The sequence below is a fragment of the Opisthocomus hoazin genome, chromosome 2 (assembly GCF_030867145.1).
Source record: "Opisthocomus hoazin isolate bOpiHoa1 chromosome 2, bOpiHoa1.hap1, whole genome shotgun sequence".
In the NCBI taxonomy this organism is placed as follows: domain Eukaryota; kingdom Metazoa; phylum Chordata; class Aves; order Opisthocomiformes; family Opisthocomidae; genus Opisthocomus; species Opisthocomus hoazin.
The window spans coordinates 127,777,376-127,798,177 of record NC_134415.1 but is presented as its reverse complement, the minus strand read 5'-3'; positions in this window follow the sequence as shown (position 1 = coordinate 127,798,177).

Genomic DNA, 20,802 nt, shown 5'->3' with positions numbered 1-20,802 from the left:
GAATGGGGGCCTGACTTGCTGTTGAACTGGAAGCCTCAGCTCTACACAGCTGGGAAGATGTTCTGATGTGATCCCAGAGCCGTGCATCTTTACCTTTTCCCTTTCAGTCTCTGTCTTAAGTCTTTACACAAGGGATGGGAGGGCTGGACTCCTTCACTATTTTGTTTGTGATATTCTTTGCCTTTGGAAGCCATCAATGAACTGTTTCAACTGAGTTACTAGGCAATAATGAGCACAATAAATTTCCACGCATAAAAATTACTGATTCTATCAATGAATGTAAGTTACCGATGAGACCAACAATTTTCACCCCATAACCTATTTCAGTTTCTTTCTGATTTATTTAGTCTTAAATGGAATTCGTACTGTTCCAGTGAGATATACTCAGACATGAGCTCTGAATTTTACCTGCTTGAAATACCCTAAAAACATTTTAGAACTTCACTGCTTCCACTACCACTTTGGCTCATTACCAGTTTTGTACCAGTGAGAAGTCCTTTTGGACTGATTATCTATTTGTCATGTCCTGCAGCGTTATTCCCTGCTTCTCTGAAGAGTTCATCTAATCTAGTGGTGCTGTTGTAAAATAATCGTGTTGAACATTGTCTGCTGATGCTTACAGATTCATTCAGGTCGTGGCGTTTGTTGCATTTTTTCCGTATTTTCCAAGATGTAAGTCATTGTCTTGAATTCTTCTCAGTGAGAATATATACAACTGCTTATGCTGTTCATGTAAAATTGTGGCTTAGATCTGAAATAGGACAGGCGACAGACTTCACCTTTCCTGTAGGCTTCAGATTTTTTGTCAGGTCAATGATACAAAAAGACAGGTTGTTAGAGGAAGTCAAGAGTTTCCATTAAATCATTATAGGTAGACAAATTTTATTTTGTCAAAATTAATTTTGCCAGATAATATATGCACCTGTTCTTACAGAAGCAGCAGAAGCAGTTCCTTGCATCAGGAAAAGAACTGCTGATCACCCACTTTGAATGATCTTTTGGCTTGGTGCTTGGGGCACTCATCTGTGATGTGAAAAAGTGCAGTAAAAATCTCTAGTCTGCATGAAAGAGAGCACTATCTTGAATCTTAATCTCTTCCACCATAGCTATCCAGGGCTCACACTGTCCATACACTGTATTAGTTAGCAAAAAAAATGATCTTAAGGGCTTATGCTAACTATTCCAATAGCCTGAGGGATTTTATTTATTTTCTTCAAGCATCCTATCACAGTGTGATTTCTTCTCCAGTTTTTGGCAGGTAGGCAGGCAGCCAGAATAACTGTGACTGATATAGATGAAAAAATAAATACATCCTCTTTTAGCCTTTAGAGCCTTACCCTCTTTTTGTGCTGTCTGATTCCAAATATTCATTTGTGTCTTCTGGTTTTGGGTGGAGCCTAGTAACCACACAACAGTTTCTCAGCTGGCCTCTGCTCCTGAGAGCTTGGCTAGAGGAACAAGTTACTGGTTGGCAATGCAGGATAGAGATTTAAGACAGCTTTAGCTAGTCTGTGGTTCCTGTGCTACCTATTAAAGGCAGCTCAGCCCTCTGTGAACATCACTGAGCTTACCTTGCTTGGGAAACTACTCTTGTCTTAATGCATAGAATGATTTAAGGAGACCAAATCCTTCACCAGTCAAAGAAGACACCTTACACCTAAAAATTAGTAGTGAAGAAACTTTTGGAAAATGACTTGAATGTAAAACCTAAAGGCTAGTCATGAATATTGGGTCAAGACAATGTCACCGTGAGGTCAGTGTGATCTGAGGCTATCAACGCAGTGTCGTTAGGTATTTAAGCAGAGGAGCAATCCAGTAGTAAGCTCTGATGCAACTTAGTGGGAGTACCTCACCCATTTGGATACTTCATTATGACTGGGAAAAAAATAACAAATGCATTTGGAGAAGAGTGGGGACTTGTGGGGGATCAGTTTAAAAGAAGGGATTAAAAGTGCTGCATACAGCCCTGAGGGGAAGCAATAGTCTACAGACATTGGAAGATTGCAAGCATTAAAGACTGAAAACAAATATGTGAGGTACTAGGAGAGGGTTAAGTTAGATCCCCTATTACCATGTGAAATTGTGGGTGAATTTCTTGGTTAGAACGTTAGCTATTTGCTTATAATAGTATCGTGAACAACAGTGTGCGGGAATTTAAAAAATGCTAGCAGGGTGCCTAGAAAAATAAATGTGAATTGACTGTAGGAAGTAACTCTATACAGGCTTGTATATAGTTTATCATAATCAGCTTTTTCCATCCATAACTCAGAGGATATTGTGCATTATTAAAAGCAGATACCACTGGCCACTTGACTATTAGTCTCTTACAGCTGTAAGAATATGAATGGTAGGTGTTAAAATCAGCCACAGGAGGGCTCTTGCATTATTTCCCTGCAAGCTTTTAAACATATTGAGGATAATGAAGGAAGAAACCTATTCAAGCAAGTATAGACAGAGGCTAAAAAGATCAAGTCAATCTGTGCTCTAGTTCCTGTCAGTATGTACAGGAAAAGAATGCTCTGAATCATGAATAGTTCACTGCGCATTTTATTTCATCTCCTTGTAGAAGCAAGAGGGATTTCCCCTTCTGTGATTTTAGCTAGATGCCATGTTTCTCCAATAATAGGGCACGGTTCAGTATACATGTTAGAGGTCTGGATATGAGGACTGAGATACAGATGAAGTTTCCATGGCAGTGCTAAGTATCTACTCCAGGTTTTCCACATGTCTAAATTTGGTGCTGGACTAGTCATTACTAAAGCACTTTCTCTTTTTTTTGCTTCTACTGTCTTCACTGTGACTTGAGGCCCATCAGGCAGCACTAGAACAATTTGGCTGACCTCCCAAAGCAGCACACTCAATTCCTACAGCAGCAGGTCGGTGTACATGGCCTAGGAGGACATTTTGGATGCCCAGGTAGGTGTCTGATTAGAACCGGTCACAAGACACTAGTGCAATCCTTGTGGGGACTGAAGGAGAGCTCAGCACTGTTAGATCGGTTGTGAAATGGCCTGCTCCAAATGAGTAAACATCCACGTTGAAGTTGACTGAATCCATACCTTGCTTTCTTCTTTCCCTCAGGAAAAGAAACTCTTACCCTATGCTAGATTTACAGGTGCTAAACCAGGACCTCCTTACCAGTCAGCTGATCTACAGGCTTTCATTTTTGCCTCAGGGGTACTCAGCCAATCTTTCCACTTACCATGTGTACAGACATCATGCAGCTTTATCTTCTTTTCCCTTAGGACATCTCTATCACAATTTCTTGCTCTTCCAGAAAGACTCTGTATCTTACAGGCCTCTCAAAATCATTCCTACCCAAGTATAGGGATTAAAACACTTCCTTCATACCCAAGGAGAATCTTTCAAGACTTGCTACTTGTTCTCCAATTTGCTCATGCTTTCCAGATGAAGCGTTTGGGGATAGAGTGGGTGTGTACAGAATTAGCTTCTTCTTGCCCTGATCCACAGGAAAGATTTGACACCTCTTCCTGTTTTTACAAGCAGTTCATAATACACAGATAGTGGACCCAGCTTAAGACAATAATTAAAATTTTTGCAAAAATTAGTTGCTTTTTCCCTGTGACATTATGAAAAATAAAGTAAAAGCAGAACAAGGTCTGGTGTTCAAGATCTTCACACTAGTGTTAGAAAATTAGTTTTAAACTGCAGCTCTGAATGAAACAGTACTGAGACTTTATCAGTGATCTATTTTTCCTCGGCTGAAGCATTAAGTTTTTCTCCATTTGATGGAAAGAAACTCCTGATCTCACATAGGATTTGTTGCTCTAGGAGTCACCATCCATTAACACTCCTAAAATGGCCTTTTCTCTCTACTCATACATAAGGAAACTCAAATGACTAAATTCATACACGGAGACCTCAATTAACTATGTAATAAAAAGATTAATAAATAAATTGGTTGATAAATCCATATCTTTTACTTGGGTCCCTCAATTTCCCCTTTGAGCTATCAAACCACCAAACTATTGGCTATTTTGATATAGTTTAGAGACATAAGAGGACAATGTTTTGTTTACACCTGAGAATGTTTTTTTCTTTTTGCCAGAAGTTCTGTCCTTGTCTATTTTGGCAAATATCTTCTTTTGCAAAGCTCACTTTTAACAACATTTTTCCAAGGAAAAAGTATTTCGTCTAGTGATGCATGACCAGCTCTTTGGGACGCAAACAGTTCATGTTTCTGACTGAATCCTTCCTGGAGCACTAAATGCCATTTTTTCTGAAGTACCCACATTTTTAGAAGCATTTGCCCCTTTGGGTGTCGAGTTTCAAAGGGGAAATCCATCCACAGGTGCCAATGTGAGGGATGTGAATAGTGTGAGATGCTGTGTTGTTTGTACATCTGCACCTGGCCTGTTTTGAAAACCATCTCCACCACTGCTGCCTCTGGCACTCATCCCCTTTCCTGGCCCACGACGTTTTTTTACAACCCCCCGGAGGCCCAGCATATCTGGCCATCAGGACAGCAAGCCACCAAACAGCGATGAACAGCAACCATGTGCAGAGAATTCCTTTAGAGTCCCATCGCCCCCCTCCTCTGATTTCTCCCCTCCTAAATGTTGGCTCTTTCATACTTCATTGGAGAATTGTGTTATCTCCACAAGATGTGGCCAGGCTTAGCGCGGGAATGTCTGCAGCGGCACGCCGCCCTCCTCCTGGACACACTGCAATGGGACAAGTGGCCTAATTGATAGGAATGGGGGCTCTTCTTGGCTACAAGAAATATAAACAAACAAACAAATAAACAAATAAATAAATAGAAAAAGGAGAGGTGGGGAAAGGAGAGTAGGGGAGAGAGGCAAAAAAGAGAGAGCAACTTTTTTTTTCCCCCCTTCCTCTTCTCTGAAGGAAGCAGCAGTGTCTCCTTGCAGAACGACAACCCTCAGGATACAGCAGTTGTCTTCAAATCTGTGACCATAAAAAATCATTATCTCTGTGAAATACAGCAATTTGGGAGATAATCAAACAGTGACCAGGGGGCAGAGCTGCCAATCTGAAGGATTATGCTCTGTGCACGCTTGATTCTGTCTGACCTTCCTCCGAGCCAGCTGTCAGCTTGGCGAAAACGCACACGGATCGACTCAGGGCACATTCATTAGACTGTCTTCGGTGAAGAAGTCATTTGCATAAAACCCCAGCTTTCTTAATTAGTACTTCATTTTTCCCTTGACTTATTTTGTGGCTAAGTTCACTCGCCATTTTTTTTTTTTTACTTGCTGAAAAATAAAATCGGGGAGGAGATTTCTTTTTTTTTTTTAATGTGGGGGCAGGAGGGAATATGACTTGCAAATTAACTCAGCAATAATTAGCCTATTAACATTTTCAGAGATGTAGGAGGTTTCCAAATATTAAAAAAAAGAAAAATCAGAAGGGGGAAAAAATGTGGGGGGAATACAGTAGTTGAAATTTATTATTTAAATTCCTGGATTGATAATATTGAAATGTTTGGAAAGAAAAACTGTACAGTCAATGTGCTGAAAAAAATCTCTCTTTCTTTTACAATGATACATACTCTTTACACATTCTCAGAGACTACTTAGAAAAACGCTGCTTTATCATTCTCATGGACAAGCAATGGAATTTTTTATTGTTAGAAAAACTAAAATATATTTTTCCCCTGCTGCAGTTAATATTGGGTGAACTGTTTGGATTAGGAGGAAGTTAACCACACACTGCAGTTTTACCTGGACTTTGCTTCTATGTACAAATAAAGATTTTCACATCCTTTAAAAGCTTCAAAACCATAGTTGTGTCAAAATAAACTATGAGGTGTTGTGTAAGTATGAAGTATTCACTTAAGATGCACTACACTCCATTGATTTAAAATTGTTATGTGATTGCTAGGAACAAACAAGCCACAGGAATGACTGCTTTGTGTTACAACGAGTGTTCAGAGTATAGGGAGATGGCAAATTAGTGCAGACATTGTCAAATTTGTTCTTTAGTTCAAAGTAGATGCTAATGATGTTCATTCTCTATTCGATATTCTTATCTTGCCTGATGTAGGAAGGTATTTCGCAATGCTCCTAAGTTTAATCACACACTAGTCCAACTCAAGGCTCAGTACCACTATCAGAGCAGAATTATTGCACGAGGGGAGGGAAATCCTGAAGTCCAAGCAAAATCTTTGTCATTGGTGAATCAGAAACTAACAGAGAAAAAAGGCATATGCATCCTGGAACACTTCTTTTGTGGCAGCATTCTGTTTAAAATGGTGCAAAAAAGCAATAAAACTTGCTGCCATGTTTTGTGCATTCCTCACCATCATTCAAGAGAGCAAAAACGTGTCTGGGTACATCCCTGTTCTTAGATAAATACTGCAACTCTTCCTCTGGTTTTACAGGTCTTCTCCAACATAGGAGTTCAACGGAGTTTCAAGACAGGAAAGGTGGCTGCAGTCAACATATTGAACATCTCTAAACTAGAAGAATTAGGACCAACTTTTAGAAGACAGAGTATTTCAGGTAACTGTTTATTAGTGAAATGAACGGTGCCAGAACCTGTTCTCTGGTCCTGAGGGCAATGGGCTCAGACTGGTTGTGTGCATAATACTAAATTGCCTCAGCCTCCCAAACAGCGTGAATGCATTCAAATTGCCTGAAAGGAATTGTCCTTGGCCCACGCTAAGACCCCAAATATGCAGTGAAATCATTTGGGAGAACACTAGCCGATCTGGAACAAAACCACGCTGAAGACATTTCTGCATATATAGCAGTATGAACAGCCACGTTTTAGTACCTGTGTCCATTTCCAGTAGTGTTTCGTTTATTTGCACAGATGTACCCTCAGCTATTTCCATTTGGGAATTAAAATTAGTTTTGAAGTCCATTTCAAATTTTATTCTTTGAGGTGTTGCAAGAAATGTACTTAAGCAGTTCTCTTGAAAACCTATATAGGTATGTTTTCAATACTATTACTAAAATGGCAAATTAATGAAATATTCTGAAGACTATGCATACAGAATTTTTATAGACAGAATTAATCTAATAGCATGTCAGGCTCTTGCTTTTGTGAGTTACCCTTTGATCTGGATTAATTAACAGCAGTGAACTGCTTCCGAATTTCAGCTGCTGTGGCCCTTCTCCAAAGGACTTCCACATTTCTAAACACACATTTTCTTTCTCTCGTGATGTATGATATCAGCATTTCAAATGTGCCAAGATCAGCTGTAGTTATGGAAGACTAATGCAAACAACACAGAAGTCAATAGAAAGATAGTAAAGTTTGCTTCAGTCATTTTTACACAAAGTTTCTCCTAGTTATTTTTGGAAGTTCATAGGGACCTCTCAGAAAAAGTCTAATCTTCAAAGATTTTTATTGGTTACATGTAGACTAAAGATACCCAAATGACTACTAGAAGCTGTTCAGTAAATCTGGATTAAAATAGGAAAAAACTCTAAAAAAAATCTACGCAGTTTCAAGCCCATAGAAAAAAAATCTACTGGGAAAGAGCTGGATTTTGGAGCTGACCAATATGCAGTCCCTTGGTGAATTATGTTACACTTCTCCTCAACAGGTTTTGGGTATATCCAATACACTCTCAGCCTCCCAGCATTTAAAATCTACTGTCTGTAACCTTTGATGGACTCCTATAACCTTCTGTTAGCATGCAGAAATTTTCTAGCTTGCATAAGATAAAAGTTGATTTTATTATTAGACCAAAACATTCAGCAGCAATTCCCAGTCTAGCTACTAGGAACGGTCTAAAGTCTAGTTATAACCTTTTCGCACTATTTTTATGCCATTTCATAAGTGCCACCACACTCAGCAGATGTTCATTCATCTCTCAGACTTTATATCCCAGTTCTGAGACTCCTGGCACAGACCCATAGGTGCTTCAATCATGTTAGTTGGAGCTCTCTCCTTCTATTTCCCTCTGAATTGCAGTTGAAATTCAGAAAGGTCACATTCTCAGATGTAAATAAAATATTGTTCCTATGACACATTCATATAAGTCCAAGAGCAGTCATCAATCACTGCTAGTTGATTCAGTACCATAACAGCTACTTTAGGTCCTTATCAAAGAATTAATTTCGTATTTTCACTCTAGGTGAAGGTCATCTTACCTAACTTTTCCAATACCAACATTAGGCATTTAGTCTGAGCTAGTTGACTGTGCTCCTGCTATAGTTGGAAGGAGACAGATATGTCAAGACAGAAATCAATTCCAACTAAAAGATTTTATCCCATTTTATGATGGTATGAATTATTCTCCCTGTGATCTAGTCTCTCCTTACTGACCATTGGAGTATGTCTTGACAGCTAGCCTAGTCAAGGAACATTATTTTTAGAAAACTACAGTTCAGTGAGATGGGTCAAGGGATTAATTGTTTGATTACATAGTACAGATAACAGCCTTGAAAGCTTTCTTGTCTTTGTAGTAATTTCAATTTAGTATAATAAGAATTTTACAGGTATACTGTCATGAACTGGTTTCCAGACAAATTTTCTGTCTTCCTTGTTTTGTTTCAGAGGACTGGGAATCTCAGAAAAGTGATTCCTATTGAATAATACGTATTTCCTATAGGCATTTACCTGAGATAGTCCCTTTTATCTGTTTTGACTCAGATGTACCCTAGCTAACAAATTAAGTGTGCCATCTGAACTGGTGGTGTATGTTCCTTCATTCGTGAATGGGGAAACATGTGAATCCCTGGAGAGTGATTAATCTCACCTACAAAAGGGGATTAAGACATCGGAGTTGAAATAGTTCTCTGGATGCGTCTGTCCAACTGCAGGAGACTGCATACCTAAGACTAGGCTCCTAATGTTTAACAGGTAAACTGGAAGAGGGTTTGTCGGTTACTCCTGTGTATCATGTATAGCAAGTAGGAAAGCCATGAATTAAAGCAGTATTGCAGCCTTCCGTGATTTTATAATGAGTGCTAGTGGCTGCTGGTTTCCCATAACCATGAGTTCCAGGTGCCCAGCATATACTGAGTATTTTCTGGTGTTCTACTGCTTCTGCTATTGCTTCTTTGTACAACAACTAATTATCTTCTCTTGCATTATCCTGAGATTATAAGGTCTTTGAGACAAAGTTCATCTGAACTGAACTTTGGATGAAGAGTCCATGGATCACTGTTCAGAAATCTCCTTGGCTGATTCCAGTGAGAAAGCACATTACAGTGCTACATGGATGTCCTTATGGAGAGCGGTATAGCTGCATCAGAATGCTGCTGTTTCAGCTAGCAAACCCTGTGTCCAATTGTAGCCTGTTATTGGTCACTTCAACATAGGATTGCCACTTTTGACATTCAAAAAAAAAAGAGAAAAAAAGAACGCCCAAAGGCTATAGTAAAATCCATAAGGTTGGAAGGTAAACTCCAACAAAATAAAGATACGCCAAAAGCTCCTGGCAAAGGGATGGAGATACACACCCACCTTGTGTGGGGTCCTTGAATAACTGTCTCCCTTCAGTCCTTCTCTTTGGGACCTTTCAGATTTGTGGATACACGCTGACAAAAGTTATTTATAGAAATAACTTAATGACTAAGTACTAAAGCAGGGCTTGCTTCTTGAGTGAAGTACTGTATAGAAATAATAATTAAAAAGTGTAAATAAAGGAAATATACTCCTATGTCTTCACTGGACTTAAGGAACACTTTGCTCAATCAGGACACCACCCTGGTAAAGTCTGTAATTTCTCTGCCTTTGCCAGTTCACATCGTGTGTTCTCATTGATACTTATTTTGCTCCCTGAATTGCAGCATTTTTTTCTTTTCTTTACCATCACTTCTTCTCCCTTTCTCTTTTTAACTCTAAAATTTAACCTAAATTTCCCTGCCACAGCTTAAATCCATTACATCTTGCTCTGTCCTAGTTGACTAATGAGAATAATTATCAAACTATTTTTCAATGTGAATTATCTTCTCAGGCTAAAATGAAACCACCAATCTCATTTTCAGTGAAAATCCTGAGTCTGGACAACAATCGCAATCCCTGAAGTAAAATAACAGGGTTTTATTTACTAAGGTCTTCAGTCTATTCATTGGTTTTTATTGGCATTGAAATAACATTTGGACAAGATTATATTGCATATCTTCTTCTCTTTTTTTTAATATGGCTGTTTAAAAGCTCACAATTAAAAGGCTTCTGTTAATACTCTGATATTGCCACCAGGATCGAAAAGGGATTAGTGCCAGTGTTCCGGGCTACTAAAGCATGCACATACTACTGAATGCACACTCTCTGGAATATTCATTTCCACAAAAAAAAGGGACATGGAAATAGGATTCTTTCCAAGATGCTCCAAGCATCAGCCAAAGGACTGGATCTTTGCACTGCCTTGGCACAGGGACTGTCTCAGCGGGTGTATAACTAGTGTACCTGGCTGTTATGTCAGCTTTTCCCTTAATATAGCTTGAAAATGAGCTGCACTGATGTTCATCTGGGACGTGATTCCTGGAACCACAGGCCGCCTTGTAAAATACAGCACTTTCTACGCTGCTCTGAGTTACTCTTTGCAAGGATCAACAAAGCCATGGCTTGATCCTTGCAGAGATGCACTGTATTAGGATATACACACATATATACACATATCCTCAACAGTGGATCAGATCTTCCTGTAGAGGAGGGAGCAACAGGCCCAAAAATCCCTGGGGATGAAAAAATGCCAGAAAACAGCTGTGGTGTGCAAAATGAAGACACAATTCCCTCGGAGCCATCAGCTCAGACACTTAACGGAGCTTGCATTACAAGGGGTAAACATGTAAAACCAAGTTTAGTCACATCCGTTGTCCAGCATCAGGAAGGAAATATGGATTTGGAGGCAAGGCAGGAAGGCTGAGGAGCCCTGGGGGCAGTTCTCACCATTGCCACAGGAATCCCATGTCACTTTGGCATTGCCTGAGCTCAGTGCGCCTCAGCGTTGGCTCTAGACAACTGTTTAGATAGCTCATAAACTTTCCACGGATTATGTCTTACGATGTTTTTTGCACTATGTCTGTCTTGAATGGCTCCTGAGCTTACCTGGAACCTTGGGAATATGAATACATGCAGAAATATAAATTACAGTAGCTGGAGGGACTTTCCTTACAGAACTTACATACCCACTGCTAATCACAGAAGCGCACTAGCAGCACAGGTTAAGAGCAGTGTGATCTGACGTCCCTCCAATATATTCCTGTCTCTAATCCATGCAAGGGGATAAAAGCCGCCTTCTGATGCTAGCTAAGGGAGTTGCACCATGAGCACCATTGAACTGTCTGAATGTAGACATGCCAGCAAGCAAGGGTGTCTAAAAACCCCCCAGCAGACCTACGGGGAGTCCTACCTCTCTGGACTAGTAACCGGAGGCCAAGCAGGGTGTCTCATGGTATCCCAAACGACACTAGATGCCTCTGTTCAGGTGGCTGAACATCTCTCACATTTTCAATTCAAGAACATTTGCACCTGTCTGTTCCTGGTGTCATCTCTCAGCCCAATGCTGGAAAAAGAAATAACAGGTTTGACAGCAGAACTGTATTTTCTCCTACATCATGATTGTACCTATTGTTGAGTTTTTTTAGCAAAATAAACTGAAATGAAAAAGTCTATTCTGAAAAAATCAAAACCTATAATTTGACTGATCTTCATTATTAAATATTTTGTTTAAATTTGTGTTAATTTTGCAGGAGGAAAAAAGTTAAAAACATACATCTTAGCATCATCAAAAAAAAGCCCAAATTTTTCATTTTGTAATTGAGTTTTTTAAAAATATAACTTTATTCTGAGAAATAAAATATCATTTTCACATTTCTGCAATTTTTCAAAATTGTAAAATGAAAAGAGAGCTAAAGCTTATACCTGTCTTTCCTCAGGTATGCTGCTAGTTCTGCTGCTGCTTTTACAGACAGTAGAATGAGAGAGACAGATAAGGTTTGAACATAGAAAGGGACTTCACAGAGATTTCTTGTGTTCAGGATGTGAACAATGATGACTGTAAACACTTGTTCCCCAGCTGAAATACCTGGTAAAAAAGCATAACACTGAGCGGAGAAGGGAATGTAGCTCTCTGAAAGGGTGGCTGGTAGCACACCAAAGTTTTCATTAATGCAGTGACTCTGAATTCACTGGATTGTTTGACGGGGAATGTCATCTTCAGTGGCAACATTGAAACTGCTTCTTCATGGATTTAAAAGACACTAGATATAATCTTAAAGTAACAGCCATGCTTGAATTTCAGTTCCATGATAAAAATAAAAGCAATTAGTGCAAATTTTTGTCACCTCAACGTAAATGAGAAAGATCCCAGAGAGCTCAACAGAGGTATTCCGAATTTTCACCGACATAAATCAAACCAGTATTTTAGTCATCTTACTTGAATAGAATTAAAATGCAACCTTCAAATTACTTCATTTGCCTAGACATATTTATTAATGCTGTCAGCTCATCTGCAAGACTCAGTAACAAAAGGTTTATCTCCAGTTCAGAACTCCACTGTACCAAGTACTGTTCTACCACAGAAAAGGCTTCATTCTGTCCTATTTGTAGTAGGAATAGATGAGGCAGATAAAAATCAGTGCTAAGGAATATTGTCCCATTTTTTAAAGATCACAGAATGAGGCACGTAGCAATAAAGTGTTGCAGCCAAGGTCGTGTTGTGATTTGCAGTCCATAACACATCTAGGTTTTGAACCCAAGTTTCAAACTTTACAACCAAAGCAATTCTTTTATTATTATTGTTTTTTTACAAAGCAATTTTTTTTTTATGGTTAGCATATGAAGTGGCAAATGTAATTGTAAAAATAATATAGATTCACAATCCTCTGTTTACTTAATTTATCCCATTTTCACATTTAGAGTGAGGAGGCTTCTTTTCTTTCTTTCTTTCTTTCTTTCTTTCTTTCTTTCTTTCTTTCTTTCTTTCTTTCTTTCTTTCTTTCTTTCTTTCTTTCTTTCTTTCTTTCTTTCTTTCTTTCTTTCTTTCTTTCTTTCTTTCTTTCTTTCTTTCTTTTCCCTTTTTGGGGGGGAGCTTTTTGCTTAGGTATTAAATTGTAATCTTACATAAGTCCAAATAAAATAAAATAAAATAAAATAAAATAAAATAAAACAAAATTGCTGCCTAAATACCATTACCTGAAATTTTGAAACATTAGGACTTCAAAAGGGTTAATTAATTACATTAGCTGTGTCATTATCCTGGCAACATTCTGCCGGAGGCTGTATAGATCTATTCAGCTGCTGAGTTTGAAAGAGCTGTGTCCTCCTCTCACAGAAGAAAATTCATCAGACATTAAAAACATAGTCATTAGCAGAACATATTGTTTTCTCTTCCAGATTGGAGAACATCGGATGGAATAATCAAAACAAATATTAAATAAATACTTTTTTTAAATAAATGTGGAACCCAGAATACATCGCAGGTCAGAATAGATTTTTTTCCATGATAAATTGAAACTGCTGAATATTTATTGAATGTGGAGAACCAAACTCTCCACAGTCTCTCATCTTTGTAGTCAAAAGTGGGTGTAAAATGCTCCTGTACCAGAATGATAAAATGATGTTGTCACTCTTCACAGGTGTAAATAATTGTATAAGTGACATCTAGCATAAGTATAGAAAAATTTGTAAAATAAAGAATAGCAAAGATGCTTAAAGGTAATGGGTTCATGTAAATGGAGACAAACTGAAATAAAACTCTTCAGCCTGGAAAGACTAATTGTTTCAGGATGTGACAGAAGTCTATGAAATCATGACAATTAAGAAGGAGGTGTAGAAAGAACAGTTAGTTGCTGCATGTTGTAATACAAAATCAGGGAGGTATCAAATAAAGTTATCTAAAGGTGGGCTCAAAATTATTAAAGGAAAGTACTTTTTCACGCAGCACATAATTAAACTATGAAACTCATTGCCACAGGATGTTGTGAATGTCATAAGTTTTCATGGGTTCAAAAAGCAATTAGATACAAACATGGAAGAAAAACCCTTCATAGACTACGATAGACAAAGAAATCACCCCCAGGTCAGCAAATTGCATAGCCACAGAATGCAGAAAGCTGAAAGGCTGAAATGTGGGAACATCGATGTATATTTTCCGTTTTATGCTCCTTCCCAACAGACAGTCATTACTGTCCATTGCTGGAGACCGAAAAAATGTTTAGTCTCTGGTCTTACTGAATACATCTTCTTTTATAAACCAGTTGAGAATTAGTCTAAAAATTTTTAGCCCTAGAGTAAGGGGAAATATTTTTAAAATTATAAACATAAGCTATGTTTTCATATGGTGCTGTAGATCTAGCACAGAGCCCTGGAGGTTCTTCCTTTCTGCAGTGCTAGACAGCACTATACCAGGGCACATGATGAGGAACACCTCAGACACCAGTGATCATTCGGAAAGATCTTTCCTGTCAGAAGATCTTGGAACTGCAGCCACAAGAAGTGGTCGTCTTGGAAACTATTTCATTTCCATCATCTAGAAAAACCAAAATGAGGGTTGTATATCCATTGTGTTATGCACTCAGCACTGCGCACTTCTACTAACTTCTTCCTAAACAAAAAATAAAAAATATTTTTTGTTTGTAAGATGTCAGAAACCTAGAGAAAATCCTTGGTTTAAAAAAAAAAATTATTCCCGGTTTTATCTGAGCTGTACTTAAAGTGCTTGCAGTTATAAGCAGGTATATCCTGATGTTAGTGTGGATTAGTAATGAGCTTACGTGGAGAAGCACTCACAGCCCATGAGAGTACTTCTGATGTTTCAGTCTGAAGTCAGTTGATTTTTTTCTGGGCACGTACAGGTGCCCAGAGAAAAGCAATAATAGTTGTAATAGTATAAAATATTTTCTAACTACATATGCACAAAGAAAAAAAATTAACTTTCAGGAGTGTCTATCATTCTGGCATAGAACAGTATGGTATAGTATTCTGAATAGTATAGATATTTATATAGATAGATTTTATAGATATAGAATATTCTATACATAGAATAGTATTCTGGCATAGACACAGTGGAAACAGTAGGCAAATAAAGATTTTCAGAAGTATATAAATCAACCAAATCTAAGTAACGTTCATGATACCTGCAAAAAATGCTGTCTTGATGCCTGGGCCATTCCCTGACAAAGTTCGCAGCCCTGGTTACAACTGAAAAGAACGAGAGCACCTCAAAAAATGATCACGATTTTTAGAAGAGAACCAAAACAGATGCATTTTCCCCAATATTATTCAGAGAGTCAACTTTAAACGTGAGAACAGTTCCCTTGCAACTGGCAGAAATTATATCATAAAAGCTGAACATATCCACAAGATTTTTTTTCTTTTTTTTTTTGCTATTGTTATTTAAAGATCTAAATAGTGATTTCTAATATGCCAGTGATGTAAAGAGTGTGAGTATAAAGAAGAAAACTAGAGATAATAAGAATTTTATTACTTATAGTTTGGTAAGTTTGAGGATAAAAGAATGAAACCCAGCAACAAAGAAAAGCTATTAAAAAGGGAAAAACAATAACTGGTCTCACAAACACTTAATTTTGAAGTAGTTGTTGCTAAAAAGGAATTTGGAAGGATACCACTACCAGCTCATGTAGGAAACTGCATATAGCAAACAAGCAGAAAAGCTTATGAAGCAGACCTAGAGACGTGCAGTATTAAATACACTAGGAATCTACAAACCTCTCTTCTCGTAAAGCCAACATCTACATGATCTCAGGCACAAAATCTGAAAAAAACATGCTTTACTAATGATGTATATTTACATACAGACCTAAGGGGAAAATGGGTATTCTGGCAATGGGCTCAGAGCCAAGATAGGAGAGCAAAAATACTACATCTACCCAGATTGTTTGGACAAAGCACCCAGCTTCCCTAAAGTCTCTTAACTGTGTGATGCCTACACTTCCCAGGATCTGCCAAAGAACACCACTTTGTAAGAGGCCACGTTTTTTGCCCTGCACTGGGCTTTTCAATTTCAAAAGGTCTCTAGTCTGTTGTTAGGAAATGGGGAGGTTAAGGGTGTTCTTTAGCACTGCTAAATGCATTGTAATGTTTCTAGATTCTTACTAGGTTCTAAAAGAAAAATAAGAAGTATCCATATGTTATATTTTTGCGTCTCCGATTCACCCTAAAAAACTCTCCTTGTTGGAAAGCTTTTTTTCTAATTTATCACTGAGTATCAAAATCATGACATGAGCTGGTGTCTCCTGAATCCACCTTAAAATGTCAGAGAGCAAATTTGCTGGTTCAGCCCATCACTTCAAACTTGAATTATGCAACCTGAGTTGATTTATAAAGGTATTTTGGTCACTGTCAAGAACTCGAGACTCAGTTCAGGTGCCTCATGGAGACACCCAGTATAATTTGAGATGCCAAAGGTGTCCCAAACATCTGCAGGGGCCAGCTGGATTTAACTCAGACTTTTGGGAGACCCTACAACCTCTGGAGCAGCGGATGGGAGTTTACGCATATCAGATGGCATTGTAAGATAAACCGAGTGCTTTGAGAGATTTATAGACAGATGCGTAATTCCTCTTGATAGTCAGAAAGGCATCAGGAGCCCAGCTGCCGTGATTTATGTATGTATGTATGTATGTATTTATTTATTATTCTGTTTCCGGGTTTAATACAGTTGCTGACACATGAATTTGAGTCACCCAAGGGTGCCTGGTTTCTACTGTCACTCAGGAATTGCACAGATCACTGTACGCCATGGGTTGTATCCACTAGACCCTTGCAGTTGTCTAGGTTCACAATGTTTTAGATACCTGTGCTGAGACTACTAAACTACCAACTCTATTTGAGACCGGGTGTAATTTTAAAAGAACTGGGATTTGCTCCACTAGACTTCCACCAAAATTCCTCTTCGTTGTTTCTACCAGCTGCTGCAAGCCTTTAGCAAGCCTTTTGAAGGTGGGTACCTAAAGACAGGCAGGAGGGTCACAATGTTCAGAACCGATCCTACTGCCCAGGGATCTACGTCCACATTTGGATGTCCCCAACCCCCTTACACTAAACTGGAATTTAAGCAGCGTACAGGTGTTCCTTCCAGTGAAGGAAGGAGTAAATCTGTCCAGTTAATATTAAGGATTCCTTTATAGGTATATTCAAGTATGCCTCCCACTTGAAAGGTCCCATCAAAATCCAAAGGGCGGGATTAGCTTCATAGATTGAAAATCTTCTCTGTTCAAAAAGCTAATGCATTTGCATCCTCTTATTTTTAAGGATATTCAACTACTGGAAAATAAATAACTTTCTGCACTTCATACTACTTTGAGGAGAAGGGGGGAGATAACCATGACTGTGGATCTCAGGTTTTTTCCCCTCTCATTGTTTTTCTGCTGAGAATATATTGGGAAAAATTGAAACATTAAGTAGAAATATTGTAGAATGGATTTCTGTTTCACCAGGGGATGACAGATGAGGTGCAGTGTACCGGTTGAGTTTATGCAGCCGATTCATCAGTCTGTTGTTTGACCCACAGCTGTCATCTTCCCATAAATTAATATTTACCACTTTAAAATGCTTTTGTCTTGGGACAGTTGAGAGGGGAGATGAAGTAAGGCAGGGAAAAAACGCAAAAGAGAGGTTTTGTGAAGAATTGCAGGGAACATGCTACATCATAAGCTAATTACAGCTCCTCCTGTCCGAGTGTCAGTGTTCAATGGTGAATTACAGGCGTGAGGCTGCAGCACTTCACTTTCTTACTCATTACTAAATCAGAATCCTTTTAAGTTTTAATTAATCTGCTTAGCTTTAGTTGTGAGTGAGGAGGAGAGTGGGGAAGGAAGGCAGATTAACCCTTCAGTTGGCAAGTACTTTCACAGTGTCTCTTCTTCAGTATTTTTTTTCTGAAGCACCTGAGGGAGACAGCATTATCAGTCTGATGTGGGGGCCTATTAGGCAGTGATTTTTTTTTTTTTTTAATTTGCCAATGTCTGGCTGGTTCTTTCTATTTCATTATCAAAACCCAATTAATTTTCTGTAAAAGCATCAAATTAATTACAAAATACTATGGAAATATAAAGAATGGAGAAATTTCCCTCTTCTCTCCTCCTACCCTTGCCTCATTATGGGAAACATGTTGGGCCCCTTGGCAGCAAAGCCCTATTAAAAAACTATAGACTATCTAGTTCCTCATTTAAAATTCTGTTGGTGCTGTCGGGAGGCCTATGTGATGGGGGTAAGTCCATTTCCACCCACAGAGATCATTTTCCAGTTCCCTAGCACAGAAAAATGCAGTCATAAAATCTTCAGAAGTGAGGCTAGAAGACACCTTGGGAGGAAGCCCAGCCCATGTCCTCTACCTGTTCAACAAATCTTCCAGGCATGGACACACTACATACTTTCTATTTCATTAGAAAGATCTCCCTACTGCAGTTTATGTTCATAATTATTTCTCCCATAGTCACTGAATATGGGGAACAGTTTTCTTTTTCATCTTTATGTCTGACTTCTAGGGGACTGGGGGACTGGAGCATCTCTCCTACGAGGAAAGGCTGAGGGAGCTGGGCTTGTTCAGCCTGATGAAGAAAAGACTGAGAGGGATCTTATAAATGCTTAGAAGTATCTGAAGGGTGAGTGTCAAGAGGATGGGGCCAGACTCTTTTCAGTGGTGCCCAGAGACAAGGGGCAATGGGCACAAACTGAAGCATAGAAATTTCCATCTGAACACAAGGAAAAAATTCTTCACTCTGAGGGTGGCGGAGCACAGGAACAGGTTGCCCAGAGGGGTTGTGGAGTTGCCTTCTGTGGTCATATTCAAAACCTGCCTGTATGAGGTCCTGTGCAACCTGCTCTAGATGACTCTGCTTTGGCAGGAGGGTTTGCAGTAGACGATGTCCAGAGGTCTCTTCCAACCCCTGCCATTCTGTGATTCTATGAGTCTATAGTTGAAGACTATTATTATGTCTTCATCGGTCTTTTCACCAGTCTTTTTCATCCCTCTTCTTTCGATCCTTTCTTTACAGGTAGCATCCACTGTGGCTGTTCTACTCTGAGTGGTTGAAATGACAGTGTTAAGAATGGAATTCATCTACAACTTGACTACCCCTAAATATAGACTTGTGATTCAGATGCTTAAACATAGGTGTTCAGTACTATTTGAGATGTCCTAGGATATTTTACCTGTGTTCCAGCTGTCAGTTCTGCTTATGTCCTGTGTCATGTCTGTTATGTCTGAGCAAATGCCACATCTAAAATGGCAGTAGATGCCTATGTTTAGATGAGAGAATTGAGCCCCAGGTGTACATCTGTAGGTGTCTACAAGAGAGCACGCTTTCACAATACTAAATGACAATCTAACCAACAGAGTTCAGAGTATAGAAATAGAGATTCAGTTGACCAGATGATAGAATTGTTTCCTTAACTTAAGCTGAATCGTCTTCCAGTGTCCTTTGACTTAAATATGCATGAGATCTCCATCAACTATAACGAAAGTTTAGACAGCTGCTGCTTATGTAGGTGTCTATGGGTAGATACAGAACTCTATGGATCTGTGTCTAGGGCTGACTCACAACCCAGTTCATGTGTCTTCTTCTACATACATAGTAGGGTTACAGACACTGATACACTGGCAAAAGAACACCATGTTTGAGAGATTTTCACAAAATGGAGATTTCAGAAACTGCAATTCTGAAAATTTCAGAATCCTGTATATTTACAAATTCTACAGTAAATACTTGGCAAAGATTGAAATCTCAGGATGAATATGGGATGAAAAGCCCCGGAGATCTGAGTTTTCTTATCGTGCTTCTACCCAAACGGTGGTGACCACTAAAAGGGAGCAGCAGTTCTTTTATGCAGTGTCTTCCCTCAGACAGTGAAAACTATAGCCAGTCAAGATTTGCACTCCTTAGTCTTGGCCATTTTCTGGCCATTGTCAAACTGCTGTTATTCCTGTTGATGAGGAAAAAATTATGGTATAACAGGCTGACATTGTCACTGGTCCTAGTCTAGTCCACATCCCGCTCAGCTGACCGCTGCTGCTACAGATTCTTATGTTATAGCAGGGGTCAGGAAGTCCTCACTGGCATTCAGAGTGCCCGAAAAATTGGAAAACTGCATTCATTTTGACAGAACAGAGAAAGAAAAAGTTTGGAAGAAGGAAAGTAAACAGAAGGAGGTGACACTTGCAACATTCCAGTTGCGCAGTCAGTTTGAGAGAGGCATTTACTACTGTGCAGAAGACTTTTGCATCAGTTGTCTCTCTCTTCTGGTGAACTGTGAAGTTTCATTTAAGCTACACTCTTTTGTTCAGAGGCCCTGTGTGAACCAGAGTACATTTAAATTATAAGCTTGTTTGATGGCAAAAGTTTCATCTCAACTTATTTTACAGACAATAATGTAGATAGCGATGTGTGAATTAGCTATATTATCTTGTTGGTAGTCAGAAACAGACACTTCTAGATCTTAGATCATGTGAAATATTTTAGATGTATAACCAGAAGAAAGGTGAATTAAATCTTTGAAGTATCTTTTGTCACAACAGATCCAAAAAGGAGCCCAGTGTGACTAGCTCAGACGTGTATGTCAGTCTAGCAGACAGCCAAAGTTACACGAAATGGATCCATGTTTAAAAATAAAATTATGTCTATTCCAGCGCTACCTGAATTCACCTCTGCAGCAGGTACAGAAATGAGAGGGTAATAATATGTGTTTATTCCCATTCAAAAAATGTTTCAGAAACTATCAGTCAGTGAGAAATAAAGAACTTCATTTAGAAATACTGCTAAAAACAATTTCTGTCTTATGACCTAGGCAAGTTTTGGAAATAAGACCCAATCTTCAGTTTCTGCAACTCCACTTGTTCCACTGAGCTGGGCAGATTTATACCAGCTAAAGATTAGGATCAACATATAAGCCTAG